The following is a 20,306-nucleotide window of genomic DNA, read 5'->3' on the forward strand; positions in this document are numbered from 1 at the left end:
CCCAATTGATTACTAAGATAAAGAGCATGACCAGAATGGCTGTATAGTACATGTAGAGAACGGCAGTGTGGCTTTCGTGACCCCCACAGCCTGGCAGGTGTGGGTAGGTGGTGCCGTGTCCATAGGGGTTGGGGGGGGGGGTTATAAATAGCCTAAGCTACTCTATCCTTTTAAGATGTATTTCTTTTCTTGTCTGGATACTTGAACTTGGTGCCATGTCTTGGTCGTTACTCTCACCTGCACGCCACCTACTCAGAATAATACCCGTCTTGCATCTTACCTAACCCATCACACCACCCGCACATCAAGCTACCCATCCTGAACACCACACCTGACCTAGCACATGCACGCACACGCTCAACCCGTGGCACACACAAGCACACACCAAGGACAAGAATCGTTACTTTAAACAACCGGCGGCTAGAAAGGCGGGATCCAAAGCCAGTTATCCATTCTTAAGGCACAAATAGTGGAGTACACGCGGGACACACTCCACCCGCACGCAGATCTACGGCTGTCCAAAAACCTACTCATGAATAATGCATCTCAAAACTCTATGACTAAAGTCTGTGCCTAGCATCGAACTTCTCTACAAGTTGCATTAACACCACAATTATCTTCTCACTGTTCGTCATAGGTCAATCAACTGGACACGTCAACTCTTCCTCAGAGGTTCCAGAGATTTATATAAATATTATATGTATAGGGGGATACCATCTCTGCTACTATGAAGACCCATAGCCTGGTAGAACTAAATAACACATTCTTAAAAAAAAAAAAATCCTGAAATCACATATTTTCTTCCGCCAACCTATTTGATGTAATAATCAAATGGTTTAGCAGGTTGAGCTGATTTGCAAATGTTACAACAAATGCAAATTGCAGATAAAATATATCTAGATGGCTGCAAGAATGCGGTAGTCACATCCACTCTGGATCAAACTCAAGCGCCGGAACAGAAAACTAGCCGCTCTGACGTTTTTGGTTCCGTGACTTGTTTAATGACCAACATATTCAGGAACTTAGGTACGCATTAGGTACAGGAGGTAAGGGTGTTTTTAAGGCTACTGGGATGAAGCTGTATCAGTGTGGGAGGTCTATCATAATCAGTGCCTCCTTGAAGGTGGCAGTGCCATCTCCGGACAGTCAATCTGGATGCGCATGTGTAATACCACTGTACCTGTTTAGCTTTCTTCTCCAGTGGCATCGTGACCCCATATAGACGCCTCTCATTGTTAGTGTGTATGCACAGTGGCAGGTCATTGTGCTAAGCAGCAAGCTGTGCCGAGACTATGATATACTTTTCTTCATGACTTGGCGACTTTCCTGTTGATCTACAACAGGTGAGACCATGAAGTCTACGTAAGTCTGTCGATGACTTGTCACATACACTTGTGTTCCGCGAGGACAGGGAGACATAATTAATAAACTGGTTACATGCTCAAACTCAAACATCATTGAGGTTTTTCATTATTTTTTTTTTTTACTCTGATATCCAATCCAACCTGAATGCAGAATGTAGACAACAGAGTTCACCTCCATTATCTACTTGCGTTGGATTACCTTTTTACGAACCCTGATCATTAATCAAATAAATTAAGAAGTTCGAGAGCATTAATTATACATCCAACTTCGTTGTACCTTAGCAAATCTTCCCCCAAACCCAGTGTGGCCGTTATTTCCCGTTGCCAGAGACGAGAGGTTTGTAAGGCATCTAAATACAAACATCTCCAGGATGCTCCTAGTGACAATACTGATTCAACTGCTTCCTTCGATCGGCTCAATACTCTGAAGTAGTTTAGTGAATGACAGCCGTTTAAGTAAATTGGTTTTATGTGGTTTTCTCGTGGCGTCATATACCCAGTGGTCGAGTGATTTCAGGAATCCTCAGATTAGGCAAATTTTAATTAAATTATCAATAATGATGTTAATAATAAATAAGTGGTCGAGCCTTCCTATGTTTCTAGGTGGAGGATTAAAGTATTTGTGAAATTCTCTTCAGAACCCATATATTAACTTGCTTTTTAATATTCTTTTTGTCGATAACTTATCAAACAAATTTACTTTAAAAAAACCTATATAAACTGTTAAAGATTAATTGCTGCGCTGCCATGAAACTGCAGTCCGCGTGGCCAAGTGGTAAGAAACCCGCCCGGCGCTTCGCGAGCGCTTTGGCCTGGGTTCGTATCCTGGTCGGTGTTACCAACTCGTACACACAGCTCGTATAATCAGGGGACAGTGTTAAGCATAGTCTAGAGTAAGTCACTGTCTCTAAACACGATATACCAGAGTGCCCCTTAAGGGGGCCTCAGATTCCAATTTGCCCTAAAAATGCAACAAATGAAAACTCGTTCGATTTCAATCAAACTTTTTTGACAAGTTCTATATGAAAAGTGTTTCATCTGGTCCAAGTTTCAGCATCGTAGCATAAATAGGAAGGGAGAAAAAAAATATTGAAGTAGTTGTGAAAATTATGCCCAAATGGTCAAAATCGATTATCAATCAAAAGTGTCAACTGAAATCATAGCTATGACTCTTTGCTATCACAGTAGTAAATATTAAACAAATATTATAATTAGTTTAATTGAAAAAAAAAATCAGAAAAAAACATTTTTTTTTTTAATTATTTTTTTTTCATTTTTTTTCGGGCGATTTGCATCAAACTTACACACCTGACTGTTCGTAAGCCTATCTGTAAGGACGCCAATTTTGGAGAAAATTGGTTGATGTCAACCTCAGCCACAGATTTTAGAACCTTAGACTTTATTCATTTCTGTTTTTTTTTCAATTGACACAAACGTTTACAAAACTGATTCATTTTTTATTCAATTTACATGAAACTTACACAGTATATGTGGAGGGCATGTCTCTACATTGGGGGCTTTCATTTTTCTCTAAGTTCATTTATTGATTTTATAATAGCAATAAACATGCCATATTTGCAAAAAAAAAATTTTGGGAACTTTGAACATTTGTATTAGGAAAACTAAAGATGTTTTGGAAATTCTATATCTCAAGGTCCTTTCTTATGCTAATGTGTCAGAAAAGTGTCACAGAATAATTATATCTGAAACCTGTGTTCTGAAGTGTGGACTTGAAAATGTGTAAAAAACGTTGAAAAAAAAAAAAAATCTCCCTTTCTATTTACGCTGCAGTACTGAAACTTGGGACAATTTCAGCACTTTTCATATACAACTAGTAAAATAATATTGGTTGACATTGAACAACTTTGAAATGACCAAGGTGACGCCGCTTAAGCCAGTACAAAACAGAATAACACAAGAATAGGGCATAGAAACATAAATATTATTATATATATATATATATTATATATATATATATATATATATATATATATATTTTATTAAATATGACCGAAAAAGTAAGATTAATAATTCTAACACGAATTTTCTCAATCTTTCGTACATTTCTTTTCACTGTTGGAGGTAAATCAAAAATCAATTCTCCAAAATTCATTTTTATTTCTAGTCTGACGCGACACGAGCGCGTTTCGTAAAACTTATTACATTTTCAAAGACTTTAGTTTACAAATACACAACTGAATAGAACTTACGCATCTCCGACTTTGTTTATATCTACATTTGAGAGAGGTGGATGGGGTGAGGTGGCATTAATAGGGTATTAATTTCATCAACACAAGACAGAACAAGAGGTGGCATTAATAGGGTATTAATTTCATCAACACAAGACAGAACACGAAACAATGGGTATTGAATAGAAGTGATTGTAGAAAGCCTATTGGTCCATATTTCTTGATGCTTCTATATTGGAGAAGAGTCTTGAGGTGGGTAGAATAGACTCTTCTCCAATATAGAAGCATCAAGAAATATAAATATGTAAGTTCTATTCAGTTGTGTATTTGTAAACTAAAGTCTTTGAAAATGTAATAAGTTTTACGAAACGCGCTCGTGTCGCGTCAGACTAGAAATAAAAATGAATTTTGGAGAATTGATTTTTGATTTACCTCCAACAGTGAAAAGAAATGTACGAAAGATTGAGAAAATTCGTGTTAGAATTATTAATCTTACTTTTTCGGTCATATTTAACAATATATGTCTACAGGAAAGACTGCTACCAAAATATACTAATATATATATACTAATATATATATATATATATATATATATATATATATATATATATATATATATATATATATAAAATATGGAAGGGAGTACCACCTCTAGCTGGAAAAAGGGGGACCCATAGCCTCGGAGGAAACCACGCATAACGCATTAGAGGGAATGTTTAGATCCCCTCCAATGTAGTTTCTGTGTGCTTTTCTCCTACCACCCCCTTCCTTTTTTATATATATATATATATATATATATATATATATATATATATATATATATATATATATATATGAAAAAATATTATACAATAATTTAGTTTATATTAAATATTGTGAATATCCATAACTAGGGATATGTAACAGCCGGGGAGGATTGACCGAGCACCAATCCTAAACTGTTACCTTTGTTCACCCAGCAGTGAATGGGTACCTGGCTGTTAAACGATTTGGCAAGCCGTATTCCGGGGAAAATTAGGATTAAGGACTTGCCCGAAATGCTATGCGTGTTAGTGGCTTTACAAGAATGTAAGAACTCTTGTATAAATAAATACAAATGTATTTTGAAAACAATTCTGATAAATTACATTTTCTCACTAAAATTCGCCAACGGCGACCGTCAACAATATTTCGTTACCTAATACATATAACAATATATATAACACAAAAACAAAACGAATACATAAAAGAATTGCTGACAACTGTGCTGTATTGACGTGTCCTCTGGCAGCGGTAAATCAACAATAAAAACTACAATTGGCCTATATTTTTCAATAAAGCTTTCAAATGTTGCTGCAGGACTAGGCTTGCTAGTTATTAAAAACAAAATATGGGCATTTTTGGAAAAGAATTTTGGTTAAAGACCCTAAAACCTTAGGTGATATTATAAAGACTAATAGCTTTCAAGAAAAAAAGCTCATGGAATATCTCAGATTTTTTTCTTAAGGTTTTGAATATTTTCTTCACCACACTCATTTTTAGCTAAGAGAAAACTCCTCTGAGAATGCTATCGGGACCCGCAGCTTTGGAACAAGAGAATGACAGGCATTTAGGGAAGATCTTGTAGATTCTCCCTAAATATTGTAGAGTATTTTCTTCTACCATACCCATTAATATGTTACAAATATTACATAGTGTATGCGGATTAAATTAATTAAATAAATTAAAATCAAAGAACAGACTAACACACAAGTCGACCTGTAAAAATTCCACCATGGGAAATATCCCCATGAATGGAAGAAGATATTATATGCACAAATTAATCATATTGTTAATTTTACATATAGGTCTACATGCATCCAAATAATGTATACTTAGCATTGTGTTGAGATCTATTGCAGTAATGTTACTCAATATACATAATCATATAAGCAACTTTATTAATAGCAATACTATTTACGGTATTTGGTTGACGTCACTTCAATTTTTTTTAATTTTATTAAAATCAATAATAGTAATACAAGAGTTAAAGCAAATTACATTTGTTGGCAAACTTAAAATAAACGTTTACATTACTTTTTTTTATATTAACAAGCTTAGTTATAACAGCAATGTGCTGCTACCCTGTGTTGTATGTAAGACCACACAGTGTAGATCAAAAACCAGCTACAAGCTCATCCAACATCCCCCACCTAGCAGGTCGGCCAGTCATACATGGAATCAGGAGAGAGCGTCAAATGCAAGGCTGATCTATTAGCCCCCCACTAGCAAAGTCTGGGTACAGCACAAGAATATCTTCCAATATTCCTGAGTGTATGAGTAATTACATGACTGACCTTTCCTTTTTCTTTACGTGGAGTCTTGTGTGCCTGGATTTGCCAGTGTTCTCTTTGATATCTGGCACTGACACCTTGACGTTTCTTGCCTCCCTTTATGAAGAACGCCCTTCTTCAATAAAAGCGACTTACGACCAGAGCGAACACTGGTGGCACTCGCTAAGGTATTGAGCTTGTCCTAATTTCACTAATGTCTAATTTTTGTGCTGCTGCCTTGTCGTAAGCATTCAAGCCTATGACCAACCTATATAACATATAAGAGGTCGATAATCAGGAGGAGAGAACGTACAAATTGAGTCGTGTAATTTCACTAATGTATCTCAGTTTCAAGGCTGATGCACAAGGCGTACAAATATACAACGTCCGGAGTAATCTCTGGCGAGCATTTGTGTTCTATATGTAATCAATAAGTAAACAATGTTAGGTGATGCGCGGTTTATTAATAATGTTGGGAGAGAAACAAGAACAGATTAGGAAGAGGATAATTTGAACAAATGGAGGAAGGAGCCTCGCACCGTGGAAAGATTCCGCGATCTATAACTCGAGCATCACAGTCGCGCACAACATATAAAGTATCTTCTTAAACTGTTAATTGCAGGAGTCGGGTAGTGAGGGCGCGGCTTAGAATACCACACCGGTTCTCCAGAGACTTGCCAGTACATGTGGGGATACTCAAGGTGTTGTGTCATGCTCCTCTCATCAGCCGAATAATTCTTAAAAGTGTTACGGGTGATTCGCCCAATCTCTTAAATATGTGCCGTAAATAAAATTATAACAACGTAAAATAGACGTTTTTTATGCTTCGGCCCCAATAAGTCATGTTGGTTTCTTGGATCCGTACTTTTCCGGTTAGGCAAAAGTTGCCGTTATTTACAGTGGCAACTCAAGAGAACGAGTTCAACAAACATGGTTTCGCTATTTCGCTATTTAATGACACTATCGGAGCTCTGTTAATTACTAGGTTTAGCAGCACAATGTACAAAGACAATAAAACTACATTTTTAACTAAGTTTCATTTAAACAAAAAAATTTTGAATAATTGTATGTGGAACACTTTAATAAGCTGAAAATATCCAAGGCGGTCAACGCATGCCAAAGCAAGCTACAGATTGCTCGAGATGTACATATGTTTTTAAGAATGAATCACACAATGTGTATCAAATTTGATGCAGAAAAAAGACGATGTTAACCACCAGGAAATATAGATTACGTATTATGGTCTCATCGTATTTTTATAGTCCGAGATTTATTCCAGTATTCAAACATCAATAGGTTATCTTCTTCTTGAGGTTATCTTGAGATGATTTCGGGGCTAAGCGTCCTCGACCAGACCTCCTTTTCATTTCACATCCCCCAGCAGCTGTCTAACTCCCAGGTACCTATTTACTGCTAGGTAACAGGGGCATCAAAGTGAAAGAAACTCTGCCCACTTGTTTCCGCCTCCACCGGGGATCGAATCTGGAACCTCAGGACTACGAATCCGAAGCGCTGTCCACTCAGCTGTCAGGCGCCTGTGTGTGGGCAGAATGTGTGGACTGTATGTGTAGGTAGTGTGGACAGAGTCAAAGAACCATGTGTGTGCGCAAAACATACACACTTATCCGTTTTTGAATATTCAGTTTGATATGATTGATTAATTTAATTTATAATTCAATTTAGTTGAAAACATATTGCCAACATATTCTTAGGGCTCCATGTTGTGTCCTTAATACACAGTAGTCTCAACGATATCGACAACAGTATAATAATTCCAATGCTTTTGTGAAATTCAAAGTATATCCAACATAGGATAGGCTTCGATAGGTTTGATGGGTTGCCTAGGCTCATTTGTTTCGGGTTTTGCAAAAACTACTGAAAATTGTATGCATGTCGAATCTTGGTAAGAGTAATGCCGTGGGCATGGCTTCGAACCTGGGATCGTGAAGAAAAATTATTATATGAATTTGAATACTGTAGCTGTGGAAATGTAAATATGCACCAGAGGACATGCAGGCAAGAGTGAATTCGAGCAATGAATTGTAGTCTAATACAGCGTTACCTGGCTAAATGGGCGTTAGGCTGTTATATAGTGAATCCGATGGGTAGTCCTCCTTAATTAATGGTGATAAATCTATCAGCATGCAAGGACATGGTAGATGAATCCTCAACTCCCCCCCCCCATGATTAAATATTAAACTATTAGTGGCAACAGTCTGGTCAAACTTGTCTCTTTCCATGTCCATTTATAGTTAAAACATTTTACACAATTTTATACATTTTTAAACTTTCATATTCGCAGATATCCGATCATTGTATCACCACTCGGGTATCCTAACCCGCAGGTCTTACATTTTAATTTCAGTCACACAAGATGAAATAATCTATTTCTTTGCCTCTTATAGCTAAAAGCGGTTTATTTTCTATTTGAAAATCAATAATCTGTCCCTCTCACATTTTCTTTGGGCTCATACCTCACCATTCAATGAAAATGGGAACTGAGTAATAGTGATACAGTACTCAATGATGATGAAACGATCAAGAACATGTTAGAAACTGGTTCCATGAACACTTATAAACACAATATTTTGATTTTTATAAAATTCCATTTCAAAATGAGCTAATGTGCACTACATTCAATTAAAGTTTAATTTTAACATTACAAAAACGGGCATATTTGTCAACTGACCATGACCTTTCTCATTGCCATCATAATAAAATAGTTTTTACAAACAACTTCAACAAAGGAAAAATATCTGCTGGGAAAATGAGTTTATACCGCACTAGACACAAAATGCCAGTAAAACACTAAACTGCGTCTTTCTATAATACTACTTTTCTTTAGTAACTAAAAAAGACAATAAAAAAAAACGGCATGCAAAATGCACTTTAAAATCTGCTAAGAAAATAATGACGAAAATTTCCTGTAGGCCTGGTCACCAAAGAATTAACATATTATATAAAAGTGTGGTTTCAATAATGAGAGGAAGTTATCAAAAGAAGGCGCCAAGCCTGAAAGGATATTTAACAGTTAGGCACAGAGTATTCAGAAATTCCACGTACTATGCCAATACGAGAGCAAATAAACAAGACGAGTGATACCCTAAGTTTGAGTCACCAAGGCTTTTGTCATGGAACCCATGACTCAGAGTGACATTAGGAAAATATAATTTCCGATGGTCCTGAAAATCAAGACATTACACGAGGTGGTGCAAGGTTATTCATGTGTGACCAATACGCGTTTTAGCCAGAGATATTTCCCGGCCAAGGAAGGCCAAGAGGTCAGGTCATATTTAATTGTACTCAATTTGTTATTTGGAATAGCAAACCACATCTCTCTCCAGCGGTTCGAATGACAGTATGAATGACAATATAATTCAGTAGAAATCAGAATAAGGAACACACTTGTGGGAAATAGGACAGGCACAGATAACCTCGACAGTGGTTGCATCCGTGAGGTTACACTACACTACACTATATTTGTTCATCCGTGAGGTCATTAGACGCAACCCCAAATATGGCTGGCAAACCAGGAACATTTGACTTTATCTGCTAAAAATTAGGAACCACCAATTTTGGACTCTGATAACAGGATACGAAGGGTTAAAAGACATCATCTCCATGATAAAACTACAAGTAAACTATTATAACAAACGAATGTTTGTGCATGAAAAGTAACTGGTGTAGATCAAACAAAATTACGAAGCTCCACAGTAAAATACTTGTCTCTGGGGAAATGCAAAATGAAGGTTTGATCAGAAAATATAAAAATCAGTACCATACGCGGAACTGGACCCATCCACAAACAGTAATAACGAGGGAATGCCAGTGAAAATGTTAGAGAAGAGGGAGTTTCAGAGCAGTAGGGGAAGTATAAACCGTCACCATAATGGTTAGGGCTCTACAAAATATAACACGCAGAACTCTGAATGAAAGGCATAGAAGGGCGGGGCACACATTGTGTACGTTCAGAGAGAGATAAGCAAGCAAGTAAAAGACTGCAACGAAGAAAGTAGAGATGTCTGAAAAGGCAGCAGCCATTATGCTGTACAAGGGCAATACTTACTACAGCGGTCATGTAATGATTGAACAATTTCTAAATACAAGCTCTGGATTAGGGAAAGAGCTTTCCGTGCTAATGTGCAAGCCTATATGATGTAAAGCATTGAGATAATGCAAAGTCGCGGGCGAACACGACGAATATGCAGGGGAAACTTTATTGTAGTTTAGACTGTACAAGAAATAGTTGTAAATGGACGAGTGTTCGTCGATCTGCATCCCAGAAAGTGTGCAACAAAACTGAGCAAAGGGTCATTGAGCATTCAGTGGAGGTAATGGACAAGAGATGACTAAAAGAAGAGGGCGTCAAGGCGCAATCCCAAGTTTCTTGCACGATCCATATATAAAACTACTACCACAGAGGTGCAAGGATGGTTGGTGGATGACATGTTTCCTATTAAAAGTCAGCATATTTTTCGTAGCAGAGAATTTAAAGTCGAGAATTATATCCCAGGATAACACTATCTATTGCAAGCTGGAGTGATTGTTGAAGAAGGGAACAATCAGTAACGTTACAGTAAGTGATGAGGTCGTCTACATTAGGTGTAAAATGAACCCGCCAGGAGAAAGGAGAGACCGTTTAAGGCATCCAAAAAGAAAATAGTTCATGAAACACTGAGGAAGTCGTTACCAGCTAGACTTTAAAGCATATGGCAGGAGCAGCAGCCTTGAAGGAAACGCGGCAAATTGCCTCAGAGGCCAAATAATGCAATTGGGCCAATATATTATTTTGTAACCCCAGACGCACACCTTACCCATGGACTACGATATGCAACCTAGATCTAACCTCCTTGAACCTACTATAGGAATCTGGAGACACCATGTTGGTTGCTAGTCCAAGGTTTACATATAACCTGCATAAACTCAGGTGAAGGTTTTGTAGTTCTAAACATTTTTTCATAGATATCTCACGGTATTGTGACTTTATTGTGCAGTTGACGAGTGTGTTTGGTGGAGGACTCCATTACTTACACCAGAATGTATGCGGGTTACGTGTAAAAGACTCATTGGCTACCAGCTCATTGCCTCCAGACTCCATGTGGGTTCGGTAAGACTCCAGGTCGCATATCGTGATCCATAGGTAAGACGTACGTCTTGGGTTACCCACTATGCTATTTCGATCCTGCTCCAGATATTTTCTTAAGACTAATAAACCTGATCAAAGATGGCGCACCATCATCGATACCGCCACTAGTACTACAACCAGTGTCACAACCAGTACCACAAGAGCCACCGGTACCGCCATTGGTACCACCACCAATACTTCAACAGCTTCTCTCCTATTTATATTAATCTAACAAAGAACATTATAACCATAAGGTTATATTTCTCCAAAATATTACCCAGACACTATTCTATGTTAGATCCCAAGAATTAGTCCCAACTAACGCACTTCAAAACAAATAGTCTTGAAAATAAAATACGTAATTGGTTAAAGAAGCAGAACATGGGCTGTCGATTACAATTTAAACAATACACAATAAATTATTAATACCAAAATTCAGCCGACATTTTAACAAGATACTTAGCGCACACAGGTCATACAAAGTGGTAAATATGCAGACAAATAACTACAAGTCATTATATACTTTCACTACCAAAACAACATACTAAATTTTTCTAACTTTCGTTTTAGACTTCAAAGGGAAGCAAATTAGGCTACAATTAAGGCCTGGGTATAATGTAACAAGCAATTCGCAAAAAGAAATAGTTGGATATTTTATGAACTTCCATAAAGCCTTTGACACTGTTGGCTATGAATTAGCAGAAACTATAGCACTGACGAGTTAGTGGTCACTACTTCCACTTTAATTTACGTCAACTGACGCTACCTCGGCTACAGTAACTGCTCTTCCTCACGGCAGTTAACAAAGTTCTTTTTTTACCTTTCAAATAAATATTTATTTATTTAATTCCCACTTAGTCTATATTTATAATTCACGCATTTGACACAGCTTATCGCTTAAACATTCATCGAACTTTTGGTTAGGTTTCCAACCATTAGTCAACCAGGTGGGAACCCCAACGCTCAATGGCACAACAGGACAGAACGGTTTATTTTAAGTGGATGAAATACTCTGTCATCCAAGTCCGAGAAGGCAATCTCCCCCCCCCCTCTTCCCCATCTTCACTCTTCATCGAAAATATAGGGCTCTAAGGGGAAGATACAAAATTACACTTGCCAAACATTTACTGCATATTATTTTGAAATTAATCACGTAACCTAACAGATCTAAGAGTAAATAACACACCAAGTCGTGTATAAGAGAGAAGGCACATGTCTAGGTAAACGCTGATCAAACATACATCAAAAATAAAAAAAAGAAAAAAGAAATACTTTAAAATGTCTGCTGTTATGAAGGCAGCTTCACTCTACTGTTTACAACTCACTTGTCCATTTACATCTTATTTAAGGAGTTTGCACCTGAATATGAACAACTAGTAATTAACCGGAGAATTATTACTTGGTAAAAGACAGTAATCAGACGGTAATAAAGCAACTTGTAACGACACGCTCTACAAGTACACGGTCTTAGGCTACCTCTCTGACATTGACATTGTGAGAGCCTTGAGGACTGTAACGGGAGAACATTATACAAAATGAGAAGTCACTATCATTGACGTGCCTCATGCACAGCTAAACCTGCGTAAAAACTGAAAACAAAGTGTCCCATTATATACGGAACACCTACCATTAGAAATTGATGTTTATACAAATGTTAAATTGAAAAGAATTCTGCCTATAACATTGAAATATACTGTACCGAGTGTGTGTGTTAGTTTAGTTCATTTATTCAGCGCCCCATACCCATCTTGTGGGCGGTAGTGGAAAGGGTTACAGAGGCACATAATGGACTCAGGGACTGAACCCCACAATTCATTTAGCTAAGCAAGTTACAATCTTGATGAGCTAGTTACAAAATTCAGTATAAGTCGTCACATCATCAATGCGTTCGAGACCGACCACAAGTACAGTTTTAAGTTAAGCAACTGACATATGTGGAGAGCTAGTGTCAATTGATATGGTGTGTGAGTTAACATTCAAACTATCATCATCCTTAACGTCCTCCCTTTAACTCTAATTCAGTCAAGATCTTATGGCCAATTTATGCAAAAAATAGAGAAACATAAATGGTTGCTAAGTGTTTTGTATTGTCCAATCACTATTGTCCAAATTTCTCCTGCAGGCCCGGTTCCCAATTCAGTCTACAGCTGAATACACTATTCTTTACACCTTATTTTCTAAGGGTAAATAAATGAGACCACATTGAAAATTATACTCTTATATAAAAAAATTACAACAGAGTGAAGCTGCAATACCAAACTGTGCCAAAGTATATCCAGATCCAATATACAGGCTCAAATGGCGAGAAAAAGCACAAAGACTTTACAGACACAACTAATCACCAATATTTACTTCGCCTGAGTAAATAACTGACACAGTGCCAACAAAAACTAAACCATTTTGTGAATTCTTAATTATACCAGAAGCCCTGCACATGATTTACTTGAGGGCACTAACCTTATTCACCAGTGGCAAGCTACTTAACAGTAAATTCACCAAGACTTGAGGTACAAGAGAGATTAATATCAGACCATTTCTGTCCAGCCTAGCTTCGAATACTCCGCTGAGAATTCGAAGGGGGCAGTGGGGAGGGTGGGAGTTAGCAGGGGAAAGCCCAAGCCATTACGACTATATAGCACTTGGAATGGGTCAGGATAAGGATTTGGGATGGGACGGGAGGAAGGAATGGTGGGATTGCTACAGTTCTCATCCAACATTTCTTGCCAAATTTCCATAACTAACATTTATTGACATATTGGCTCTAAAACATAACCTTTTAATGTTCCATTATCTAGTAATAATCGATCATCTACATGCATAAGAAGTAATTGTGTAACAAAACACTTCCCAATATTGGATGTTCATCTAACTAGACAGCTCTATCCTCAGTCCCTTTAACTGGCAATTTATGAGGCGGCAACGCTGCCCTCTTACCTCACTGCTCGTGACTGGCCTTCAGCCGCAGACCGTTAACTGAGGATCCATTTGGGCTTATCCCTCAATATTAATTATTATCTAAACTTTCTAGAATAACATTTACATATAACTATTTGTAAGTCCTCGAGACTCATAAGCAGTCACACAACTAAATTTAGATCAGTCCATTCTCCTTCACACTATTCCATCTAAATGAAAGTTAATATAAATTGAATTCACACATTATTACCTATTAATTACTAAATTCTGATATGCAAATGATTATAAGAAATAAACATAATACCGAACATTCTTATATTTAAATTAAGCAATAAATATTAAGTTTGTCCTCCAGTGCCGCTTCGAAGCATTCTAATAGGCGCCGACCGACTCTCACTGTTTTTTAATATCAAGATATTATTCCACCAGTGTCAGCATCATTATTAGTTGAAACAATTCTTATGGCCAGTTTTGATTATTTTCGCTCTTTTCTACATAACTGAATCGTCATCAAACATCCTCACACTTTTCGTAGCGCCACTTGATCATTTAGCGCGCTGTCGATGGTTGGGGCGTGCCCTCAAGATGTCCCCTGATGTACTTGATATTGTCCTGGTAGTAGATGTAGCGTCGCAGGAAATACTTGGAAGTGCCGCATCACTGTGTGCGGGAAGTACTTAACGCTGTGTCACTTGCAGTAACTATAGCGTGGGTGGAAGTACTTGCACCGGCTGTACCTTCCTGCCCACTCCTTACCTTCTGCCTCACTGGACGGTTTGCTCCAAGCTGCCAACGACCACTATGATAATATACATGCTAATAAACACTTATTTCTAGCTTATCTATAGATTTATAAAATAAAATACGACAATATTGGTCCGCGGGTCAGCCAAGGGTTTGACGTAATATACGGAGGGAGGGGTATCGGAAATTACCCATAAAACGATAAATAAACTTATCAATTTCTGTGCCGGGGGGGGGGGGGGGGTTCCTGAGTTCTGAAGAATTTTAAAGATTTTTTCCAATATTTTGTGTCGACATTGCCCCTTAACATAGGCTATTGCACATTCCAGATATGACTAACCTAATCTATGAATTATTTGGTTAGCCATAATTGCAATGAAAAACAAAATGGCTGCAAAACATAATAATAATAATAATTATAATAATAATAATAATAATAATAATAATAATTTTTATTTAGGTAAAGGTACATACATAAAGAGATTTTACAAAGTTTGTTGGCTTTATAGATAGAGCTAGTACATAAAATGCCAAAAGCCACTATTACGCAAAGCGTTTCGGGCAGGATGGAAAAAGGAAAACAAAGGAAAAACAAACGTACCTGATGTTTTCTTCTCCTCGTGTCCCTCGACGAGCTGTACATTTCACTTACCTGCAATGTTAGAAAAATGATGTTAACAAATCATACAAGTTAATCATTTATTTTTTTAATTTGCATCAAAAAGAGAGCGCAATGCAAAACTGACAATACAGTGTTCTCCATAAAAAATATATGTAATTAATAAATATTTATCCAAACCTACTTGTATAGTAGTTTTGGGTATATTTTATTTTATTTATTTATTTATATATACAAGAGTTACATTCTTGTACAACAACTAGCACGCACAGCGTTTCGGGCAAGTCCTTAATCCTAATTTTCTCGTGCACACATCTCCAGGAAGCCCTTAGGACTACGAACCTTGGGGGGTAGAAATAGCCTAAGCTACTCTATCCCTTTGAGATATATTTTTTTCTTGTCTCAATAAACATACTTGAACTACGAACCGCGAGCGCTGTCTACTAATTGATTGATAATGATTAAGCCACCCAAGATGATGATGATGTTAAAGATTTAGCTACTCAGGACGAAGTGTCCATGTAGCACGGGCTATGATGAGCCCAAGAGGTGGCACGAGCATAAATAGCCGTATTTCCACTAAGCAGTTCAGGCATATTTATAGCTGTGGAGGAGTGAGGTCTCGCTGGACGGTAGGCCTAGCCATGTGAAGTCTCGCTGGGGGAGGCCTAAAACCTGCAGTCTCGCTAAGGGGCCCCTAGCCCGGTGAGGTTTTGCTAGGGAAGCCTAGCGCAATGAGGCTTCACGGGAGGGTGAAGCTAGCCCAGTAAGGTCTCCCTGGGGCTATATCACTTGTCAATCAGCCCGTCCTCCAAACAAAGATCCAAAAGTGATTCCATCCACCCGCCAAACCCCCTGTTTATGAATGAAAAGCGGTTTACACACGACTCACAACTGATTTCGTTCGAACACTTCCGGAACAAGTGCTTCACTGACGAGTTTTGTTCGAACCACTTCGCTATAAATGCTTCACCCACGTACTACAAATGCAAATAATCGCCAGCCGAACCTAAACACCTTAGGCTCTTAGGCCCCTCTCTCTCAGCCTGCCAGGTGTTAGGCCTCAACAACCTGCTCTGCCTTCTACGAAGTCCATCACATTACAATCAAAACAAGTTCATTACAAAAGAATCAGCTATCTACCTTTTCTTTCCTCTGACCCAGGCAAGACAACGACGCTTTTCTATGAATATTTGATCACTTAAGAGCACAAATTCACTGTCAAAATGTAAACAGACGCGAGTGCTGGTGACGGCGTGAGGCGTTTGGTGATTCTGGCGCCTCTGGCGGGAGGGCGCCCTGGGGCCCCAAGTCCCGCTCGAAGCGTCGTCTCGGTACCCTCTCAAGGCTTCGTTAATCCTAGTTATTTATAAAACATGAGCACTTATTTCGGATATTTAGCGTTGTATGATAAGTATGTATAATTTTGTAATAATACAATTTTGTATATTCATGATGCCGGCCTTTTATCAACGGCTATTCATATTTTTTTAGGGTATAAACAAAGGTGGCTTGAGCCTTAGTCTAAAGTTTCGGAAACCTCTCTGGAACTTGTTCGTATTTACGTCTTTCTTCCGATTTTTTATGAAACATCAAAATTTCTTCTTCTGGACAACAATGTGCTCATAAAAAATACAAATAATATATATATGTTTTTCATTAGTTTGAAATTGATCTTCAGTATTCGAACACAGTAACATACCAATACAAGGTATCTAAAAATATGTTTGACAAAGAACTCTAATATTTAAATTCACATAAATTACTATTCTACAGCTATATATAACTTGGCAATGTATTCTCATTAAAATAAACATAAGTCCACCTGACTTTATGAAGCAAAGCAGAATACTGACTGGAGTTGACTTGGTGCTCATAGCGACGGCGAGTCAAACACTTCACCTGTGTTTAGCAGAGCAAAAATTACTGTGTAACCAAAACTGTCTTTTAATTATGGCAGTAAAATTTTTGGCTAAACGGTTCCTGGGAATTTTACCTTCTTGCTTTTTTACCTTCTTGCGAACAGGCAAATTAGAAGCTAAATCATGAAAACTCTCATGTAATCCTATATTACATCACTCATTAAAATAGTAAAATGATTAATTTATTTAAATACGCAATATGCACAAAATCGCCACAAGAAACCTTTACATAACTTAGAATCACAACATTTTTACATACAAAATTTCAAAGTAGCCTCATTCAATCTGTACTCGTGGTCAACAATACAGAAAATAATGTTTTGAGATTATATTTTCTGGGACCAAAATTAATATTGCTAGCACCACATAAATATTACTTCTCCTAATGTGTATGTATATATATATATATATATATATATATATATATATATATATATATGTCGTACCTAGTAGCCAGAACGCACTTCTCAGCCTACTATGCAAGGCCAAATTTGCCTAATAAGCCAAGTTTTCATGAATTAATTGTTTTTCGACTACCTAACCTACCTAACCTAACTTTTTCGGCTACCTAACCAAACCTAACCTATAAAGATAGGTTAGGTAGGGTTGGTCAGGTTCGGTCACATATCTACGTTAATTTTAACTACAATAAAAAAAATTGACCTCATACATAATGAAATGGGTAGCTTTATCATTTCATAAGAAAAAAATTAGAGAAAATATATTAATTCAAGAAAACTTAGCTTATTAGGCAAATCGGGCCTTGCATAGTAGGCTGAGAAGTGCGTTCTGGCTACTAGGTACGACATATAATTATATATATATATATATATATATATATATATATATATATATATATATATATATATATATATATATATATAATTAGTGTAAATCACGAAAATTAACACGTGATGAAAAATATGAGTGTCAGACCACGGAGGAAGAATTGAAACAGGAATTTCCTTAGGTACTTTCGTAAATTAATACATCTTCAGAAGGAATCTTCGCAGGGAGTCATTCCTTCTGAAAATGTATTAATATGATTATAATAATATACTGATAACTTTAAAATAAAGTTTATACTGGCTACGGTTAATGGTGCTACTGAAAAGTAAATGATTTATATAGGAATCTTTTTGTAACATCAAACTGAAGCGCATTTAATTGGGTGTTTATCTATACTCACACTTTTTTTCTCTCTCACTGTCTGTCTAAATAACATTTAAAGGGCGATAATTATCCGACAAATAGAGGAAAGAGGAAGTGTGAAAGGAGAGTCACCTGACTGAGTTGATATTTTATATTGAATTATTTCCATGAAAATCAAATGTTTCCACTGTGCAACAGAATCAGTTCGAGTTGAACTTTGTACAGCATGTGGAGCTGGCTTTGTAAGTCAGCAAACTTGAATAATTAGTTTGGGTGCAAGTTTGTAGACAGCAAACACATCCTGCTGAGCTGAGGGAAGGGGAGAACGGGCGGCAACTCTTTGTTTGGGCTTGTTGACTCCCTGCGAGGGAGTAGAGAGGGGTGGTGTTGAAGACATGGTTGGGGGTGAAGTAAGGCGTGGTTGGATAGTAGCGCATAGTTGGAGTCTAGAGTTTAATGGCCCTGATAGCGAGTGTGAGGTGCAACAGTTTCAATTTTGTACTTTCATCCACTGTGACGACAGTTATTAGAATTTTTGACTGACAGGTTAGAATATGTACAGTGATTGTCATTAACTTCGTATGCAGTATTTACGCATTTTTTCTCCCTTACAACCGCCTCTACACAAACTTGTCTCTTACCATATCCTGAGTAGTTATTCACATAGACTGGCCGTGCTTCCTTACACAATCATCATCTCTATCTGGCTTCTTGGATTTCCCTCCTTATAACCAAAAATATTCCGACTCTTATTATATCCTGCAAACAAACCCCGACGTCTGTATAGGAGTTACCAGCAGAACCAGAGCTTCACAATGACGAATGTTGTGAATCAGGAGATAAACTTACAACTTTGCTGTACTTGTTAATTTTTTATGTTGCAAGCCTAGGCTAAGTTTAGAGATTAATTTTATTTTTCAATGCCTAGGTTACTTTATTTATCATATGATGTTGATAATGTTGAGTTTAATTATTGCATGTTAAGTTCTTCAAGCGTGTTGGCTGGATGGCAATTCTCACACAGCCTAAATGTTAATTTGCTTTGCAGTAAAACAATGAAATATATATGCATATTTAGACAAGGCTCCATTATAAGTAATTTACATATTGCATTTACAGTATTGAAGTTGCTTAACTGAGGTGTCCTGTAACGTCAGCTATTAGGCCACAACAGAATTTTTATATATATACATTAAGCTATGTAACTAGCTTGTCAAATTGTAACTTTCTTAACTAACTGAACCTTGGGTTCAGTTCCTGAGCCCATTTTGTGACTGTAACTGTACATAACAAATACATTAAATCATAAAATGGTTCCCTCTCGATGTGCATCCAATTCACCTACCATCTCAAAACAACTTTAACGCACCACCTGACGTGCACAATAGCGTCTGGCGTGAAGAAACATCATTGACTCTAAGGACGTGTACGTGGTGTGTATGTACGTGTATAGTCGGTGTAGGTGTAGAGGGAGCAATCTCTACATCCTGGCCTTCTCCCATTAACCAAATACAGTGACGGTTCTCTCAGTGTAGCAACGGGGACGGCGGGAAGTGCTGTCGTTGTTCGTCACCCAACATTAACACATTTAACTGAGTTATAGCTACACTATAATTGTAATTAATAGTAGGAGAGTCAATTTAATGCGGATTCCATCTCAAGGTGGCCTACGACTGTATGACAGAATTGATGAATTACCCAAAGAATCTGTCTTCAAAGGAGTTGACTATAATCTAGGATTGCCTATAAGCAATCCTAGATTATAAGTAAAACCTGAGAAACAATGATACGCCGAGAACTTCAGTACAATCTTGTAGATCTGAGACAGAGTGAAATTTACACTAGCAATTTCAACAATTATTATAATATGCAAGAGCAATACATCTATGAATCATCCAATAAACTCAGCAGACTCCTGGATGGACAAATAAATCCACAGGAGCCTTGATGGGAGGTCATCAAGGCTCCTGTGGATTTGTTCATT

The 20,306-nt window shown here is 37.4% G+C and overlaps 1 protein-coding gene across 1 annotated transcript in view; it reads right to left on the minus strand.

Annotated features, from left to right (window-relative positions):
- Positions 1–16,455, minus strand: part of LOC123767758 (choline-phosphate cytidylyltransferase B) — a 664,019-nt gene extending 647,564 nt beyond the window's left edge. Inside the window, exon 1 of the mRNA XM_045757745.2 lies at positions 16,392–16,455. The gene's annotated coding sequence lies outside the window, so the exon portion shown is untranslated. The remainder of the gene's footprint in view (positions 1–16,391) is intronic.
- Between the last annotated feature and the right edge of the window lie 3,851 nt (positions 16,456–20,306).

Source organism: Procambarus clarkii, chromosome 67 (genome assembly GCF_040958095.1).
Source record: "Procambarus clarkii isolate CNS0578487 chromosome 67, FALCON_Pclarkii_2.0, whole genome shotgun sequence".
In the NCBI taxonomy this organism is placed as follows: Eukaryota; Metazoa; Arthropoda; class Malacostraca; order Decapoda; family Cambaridae; genus Procambarus; species Procambarus clarkii.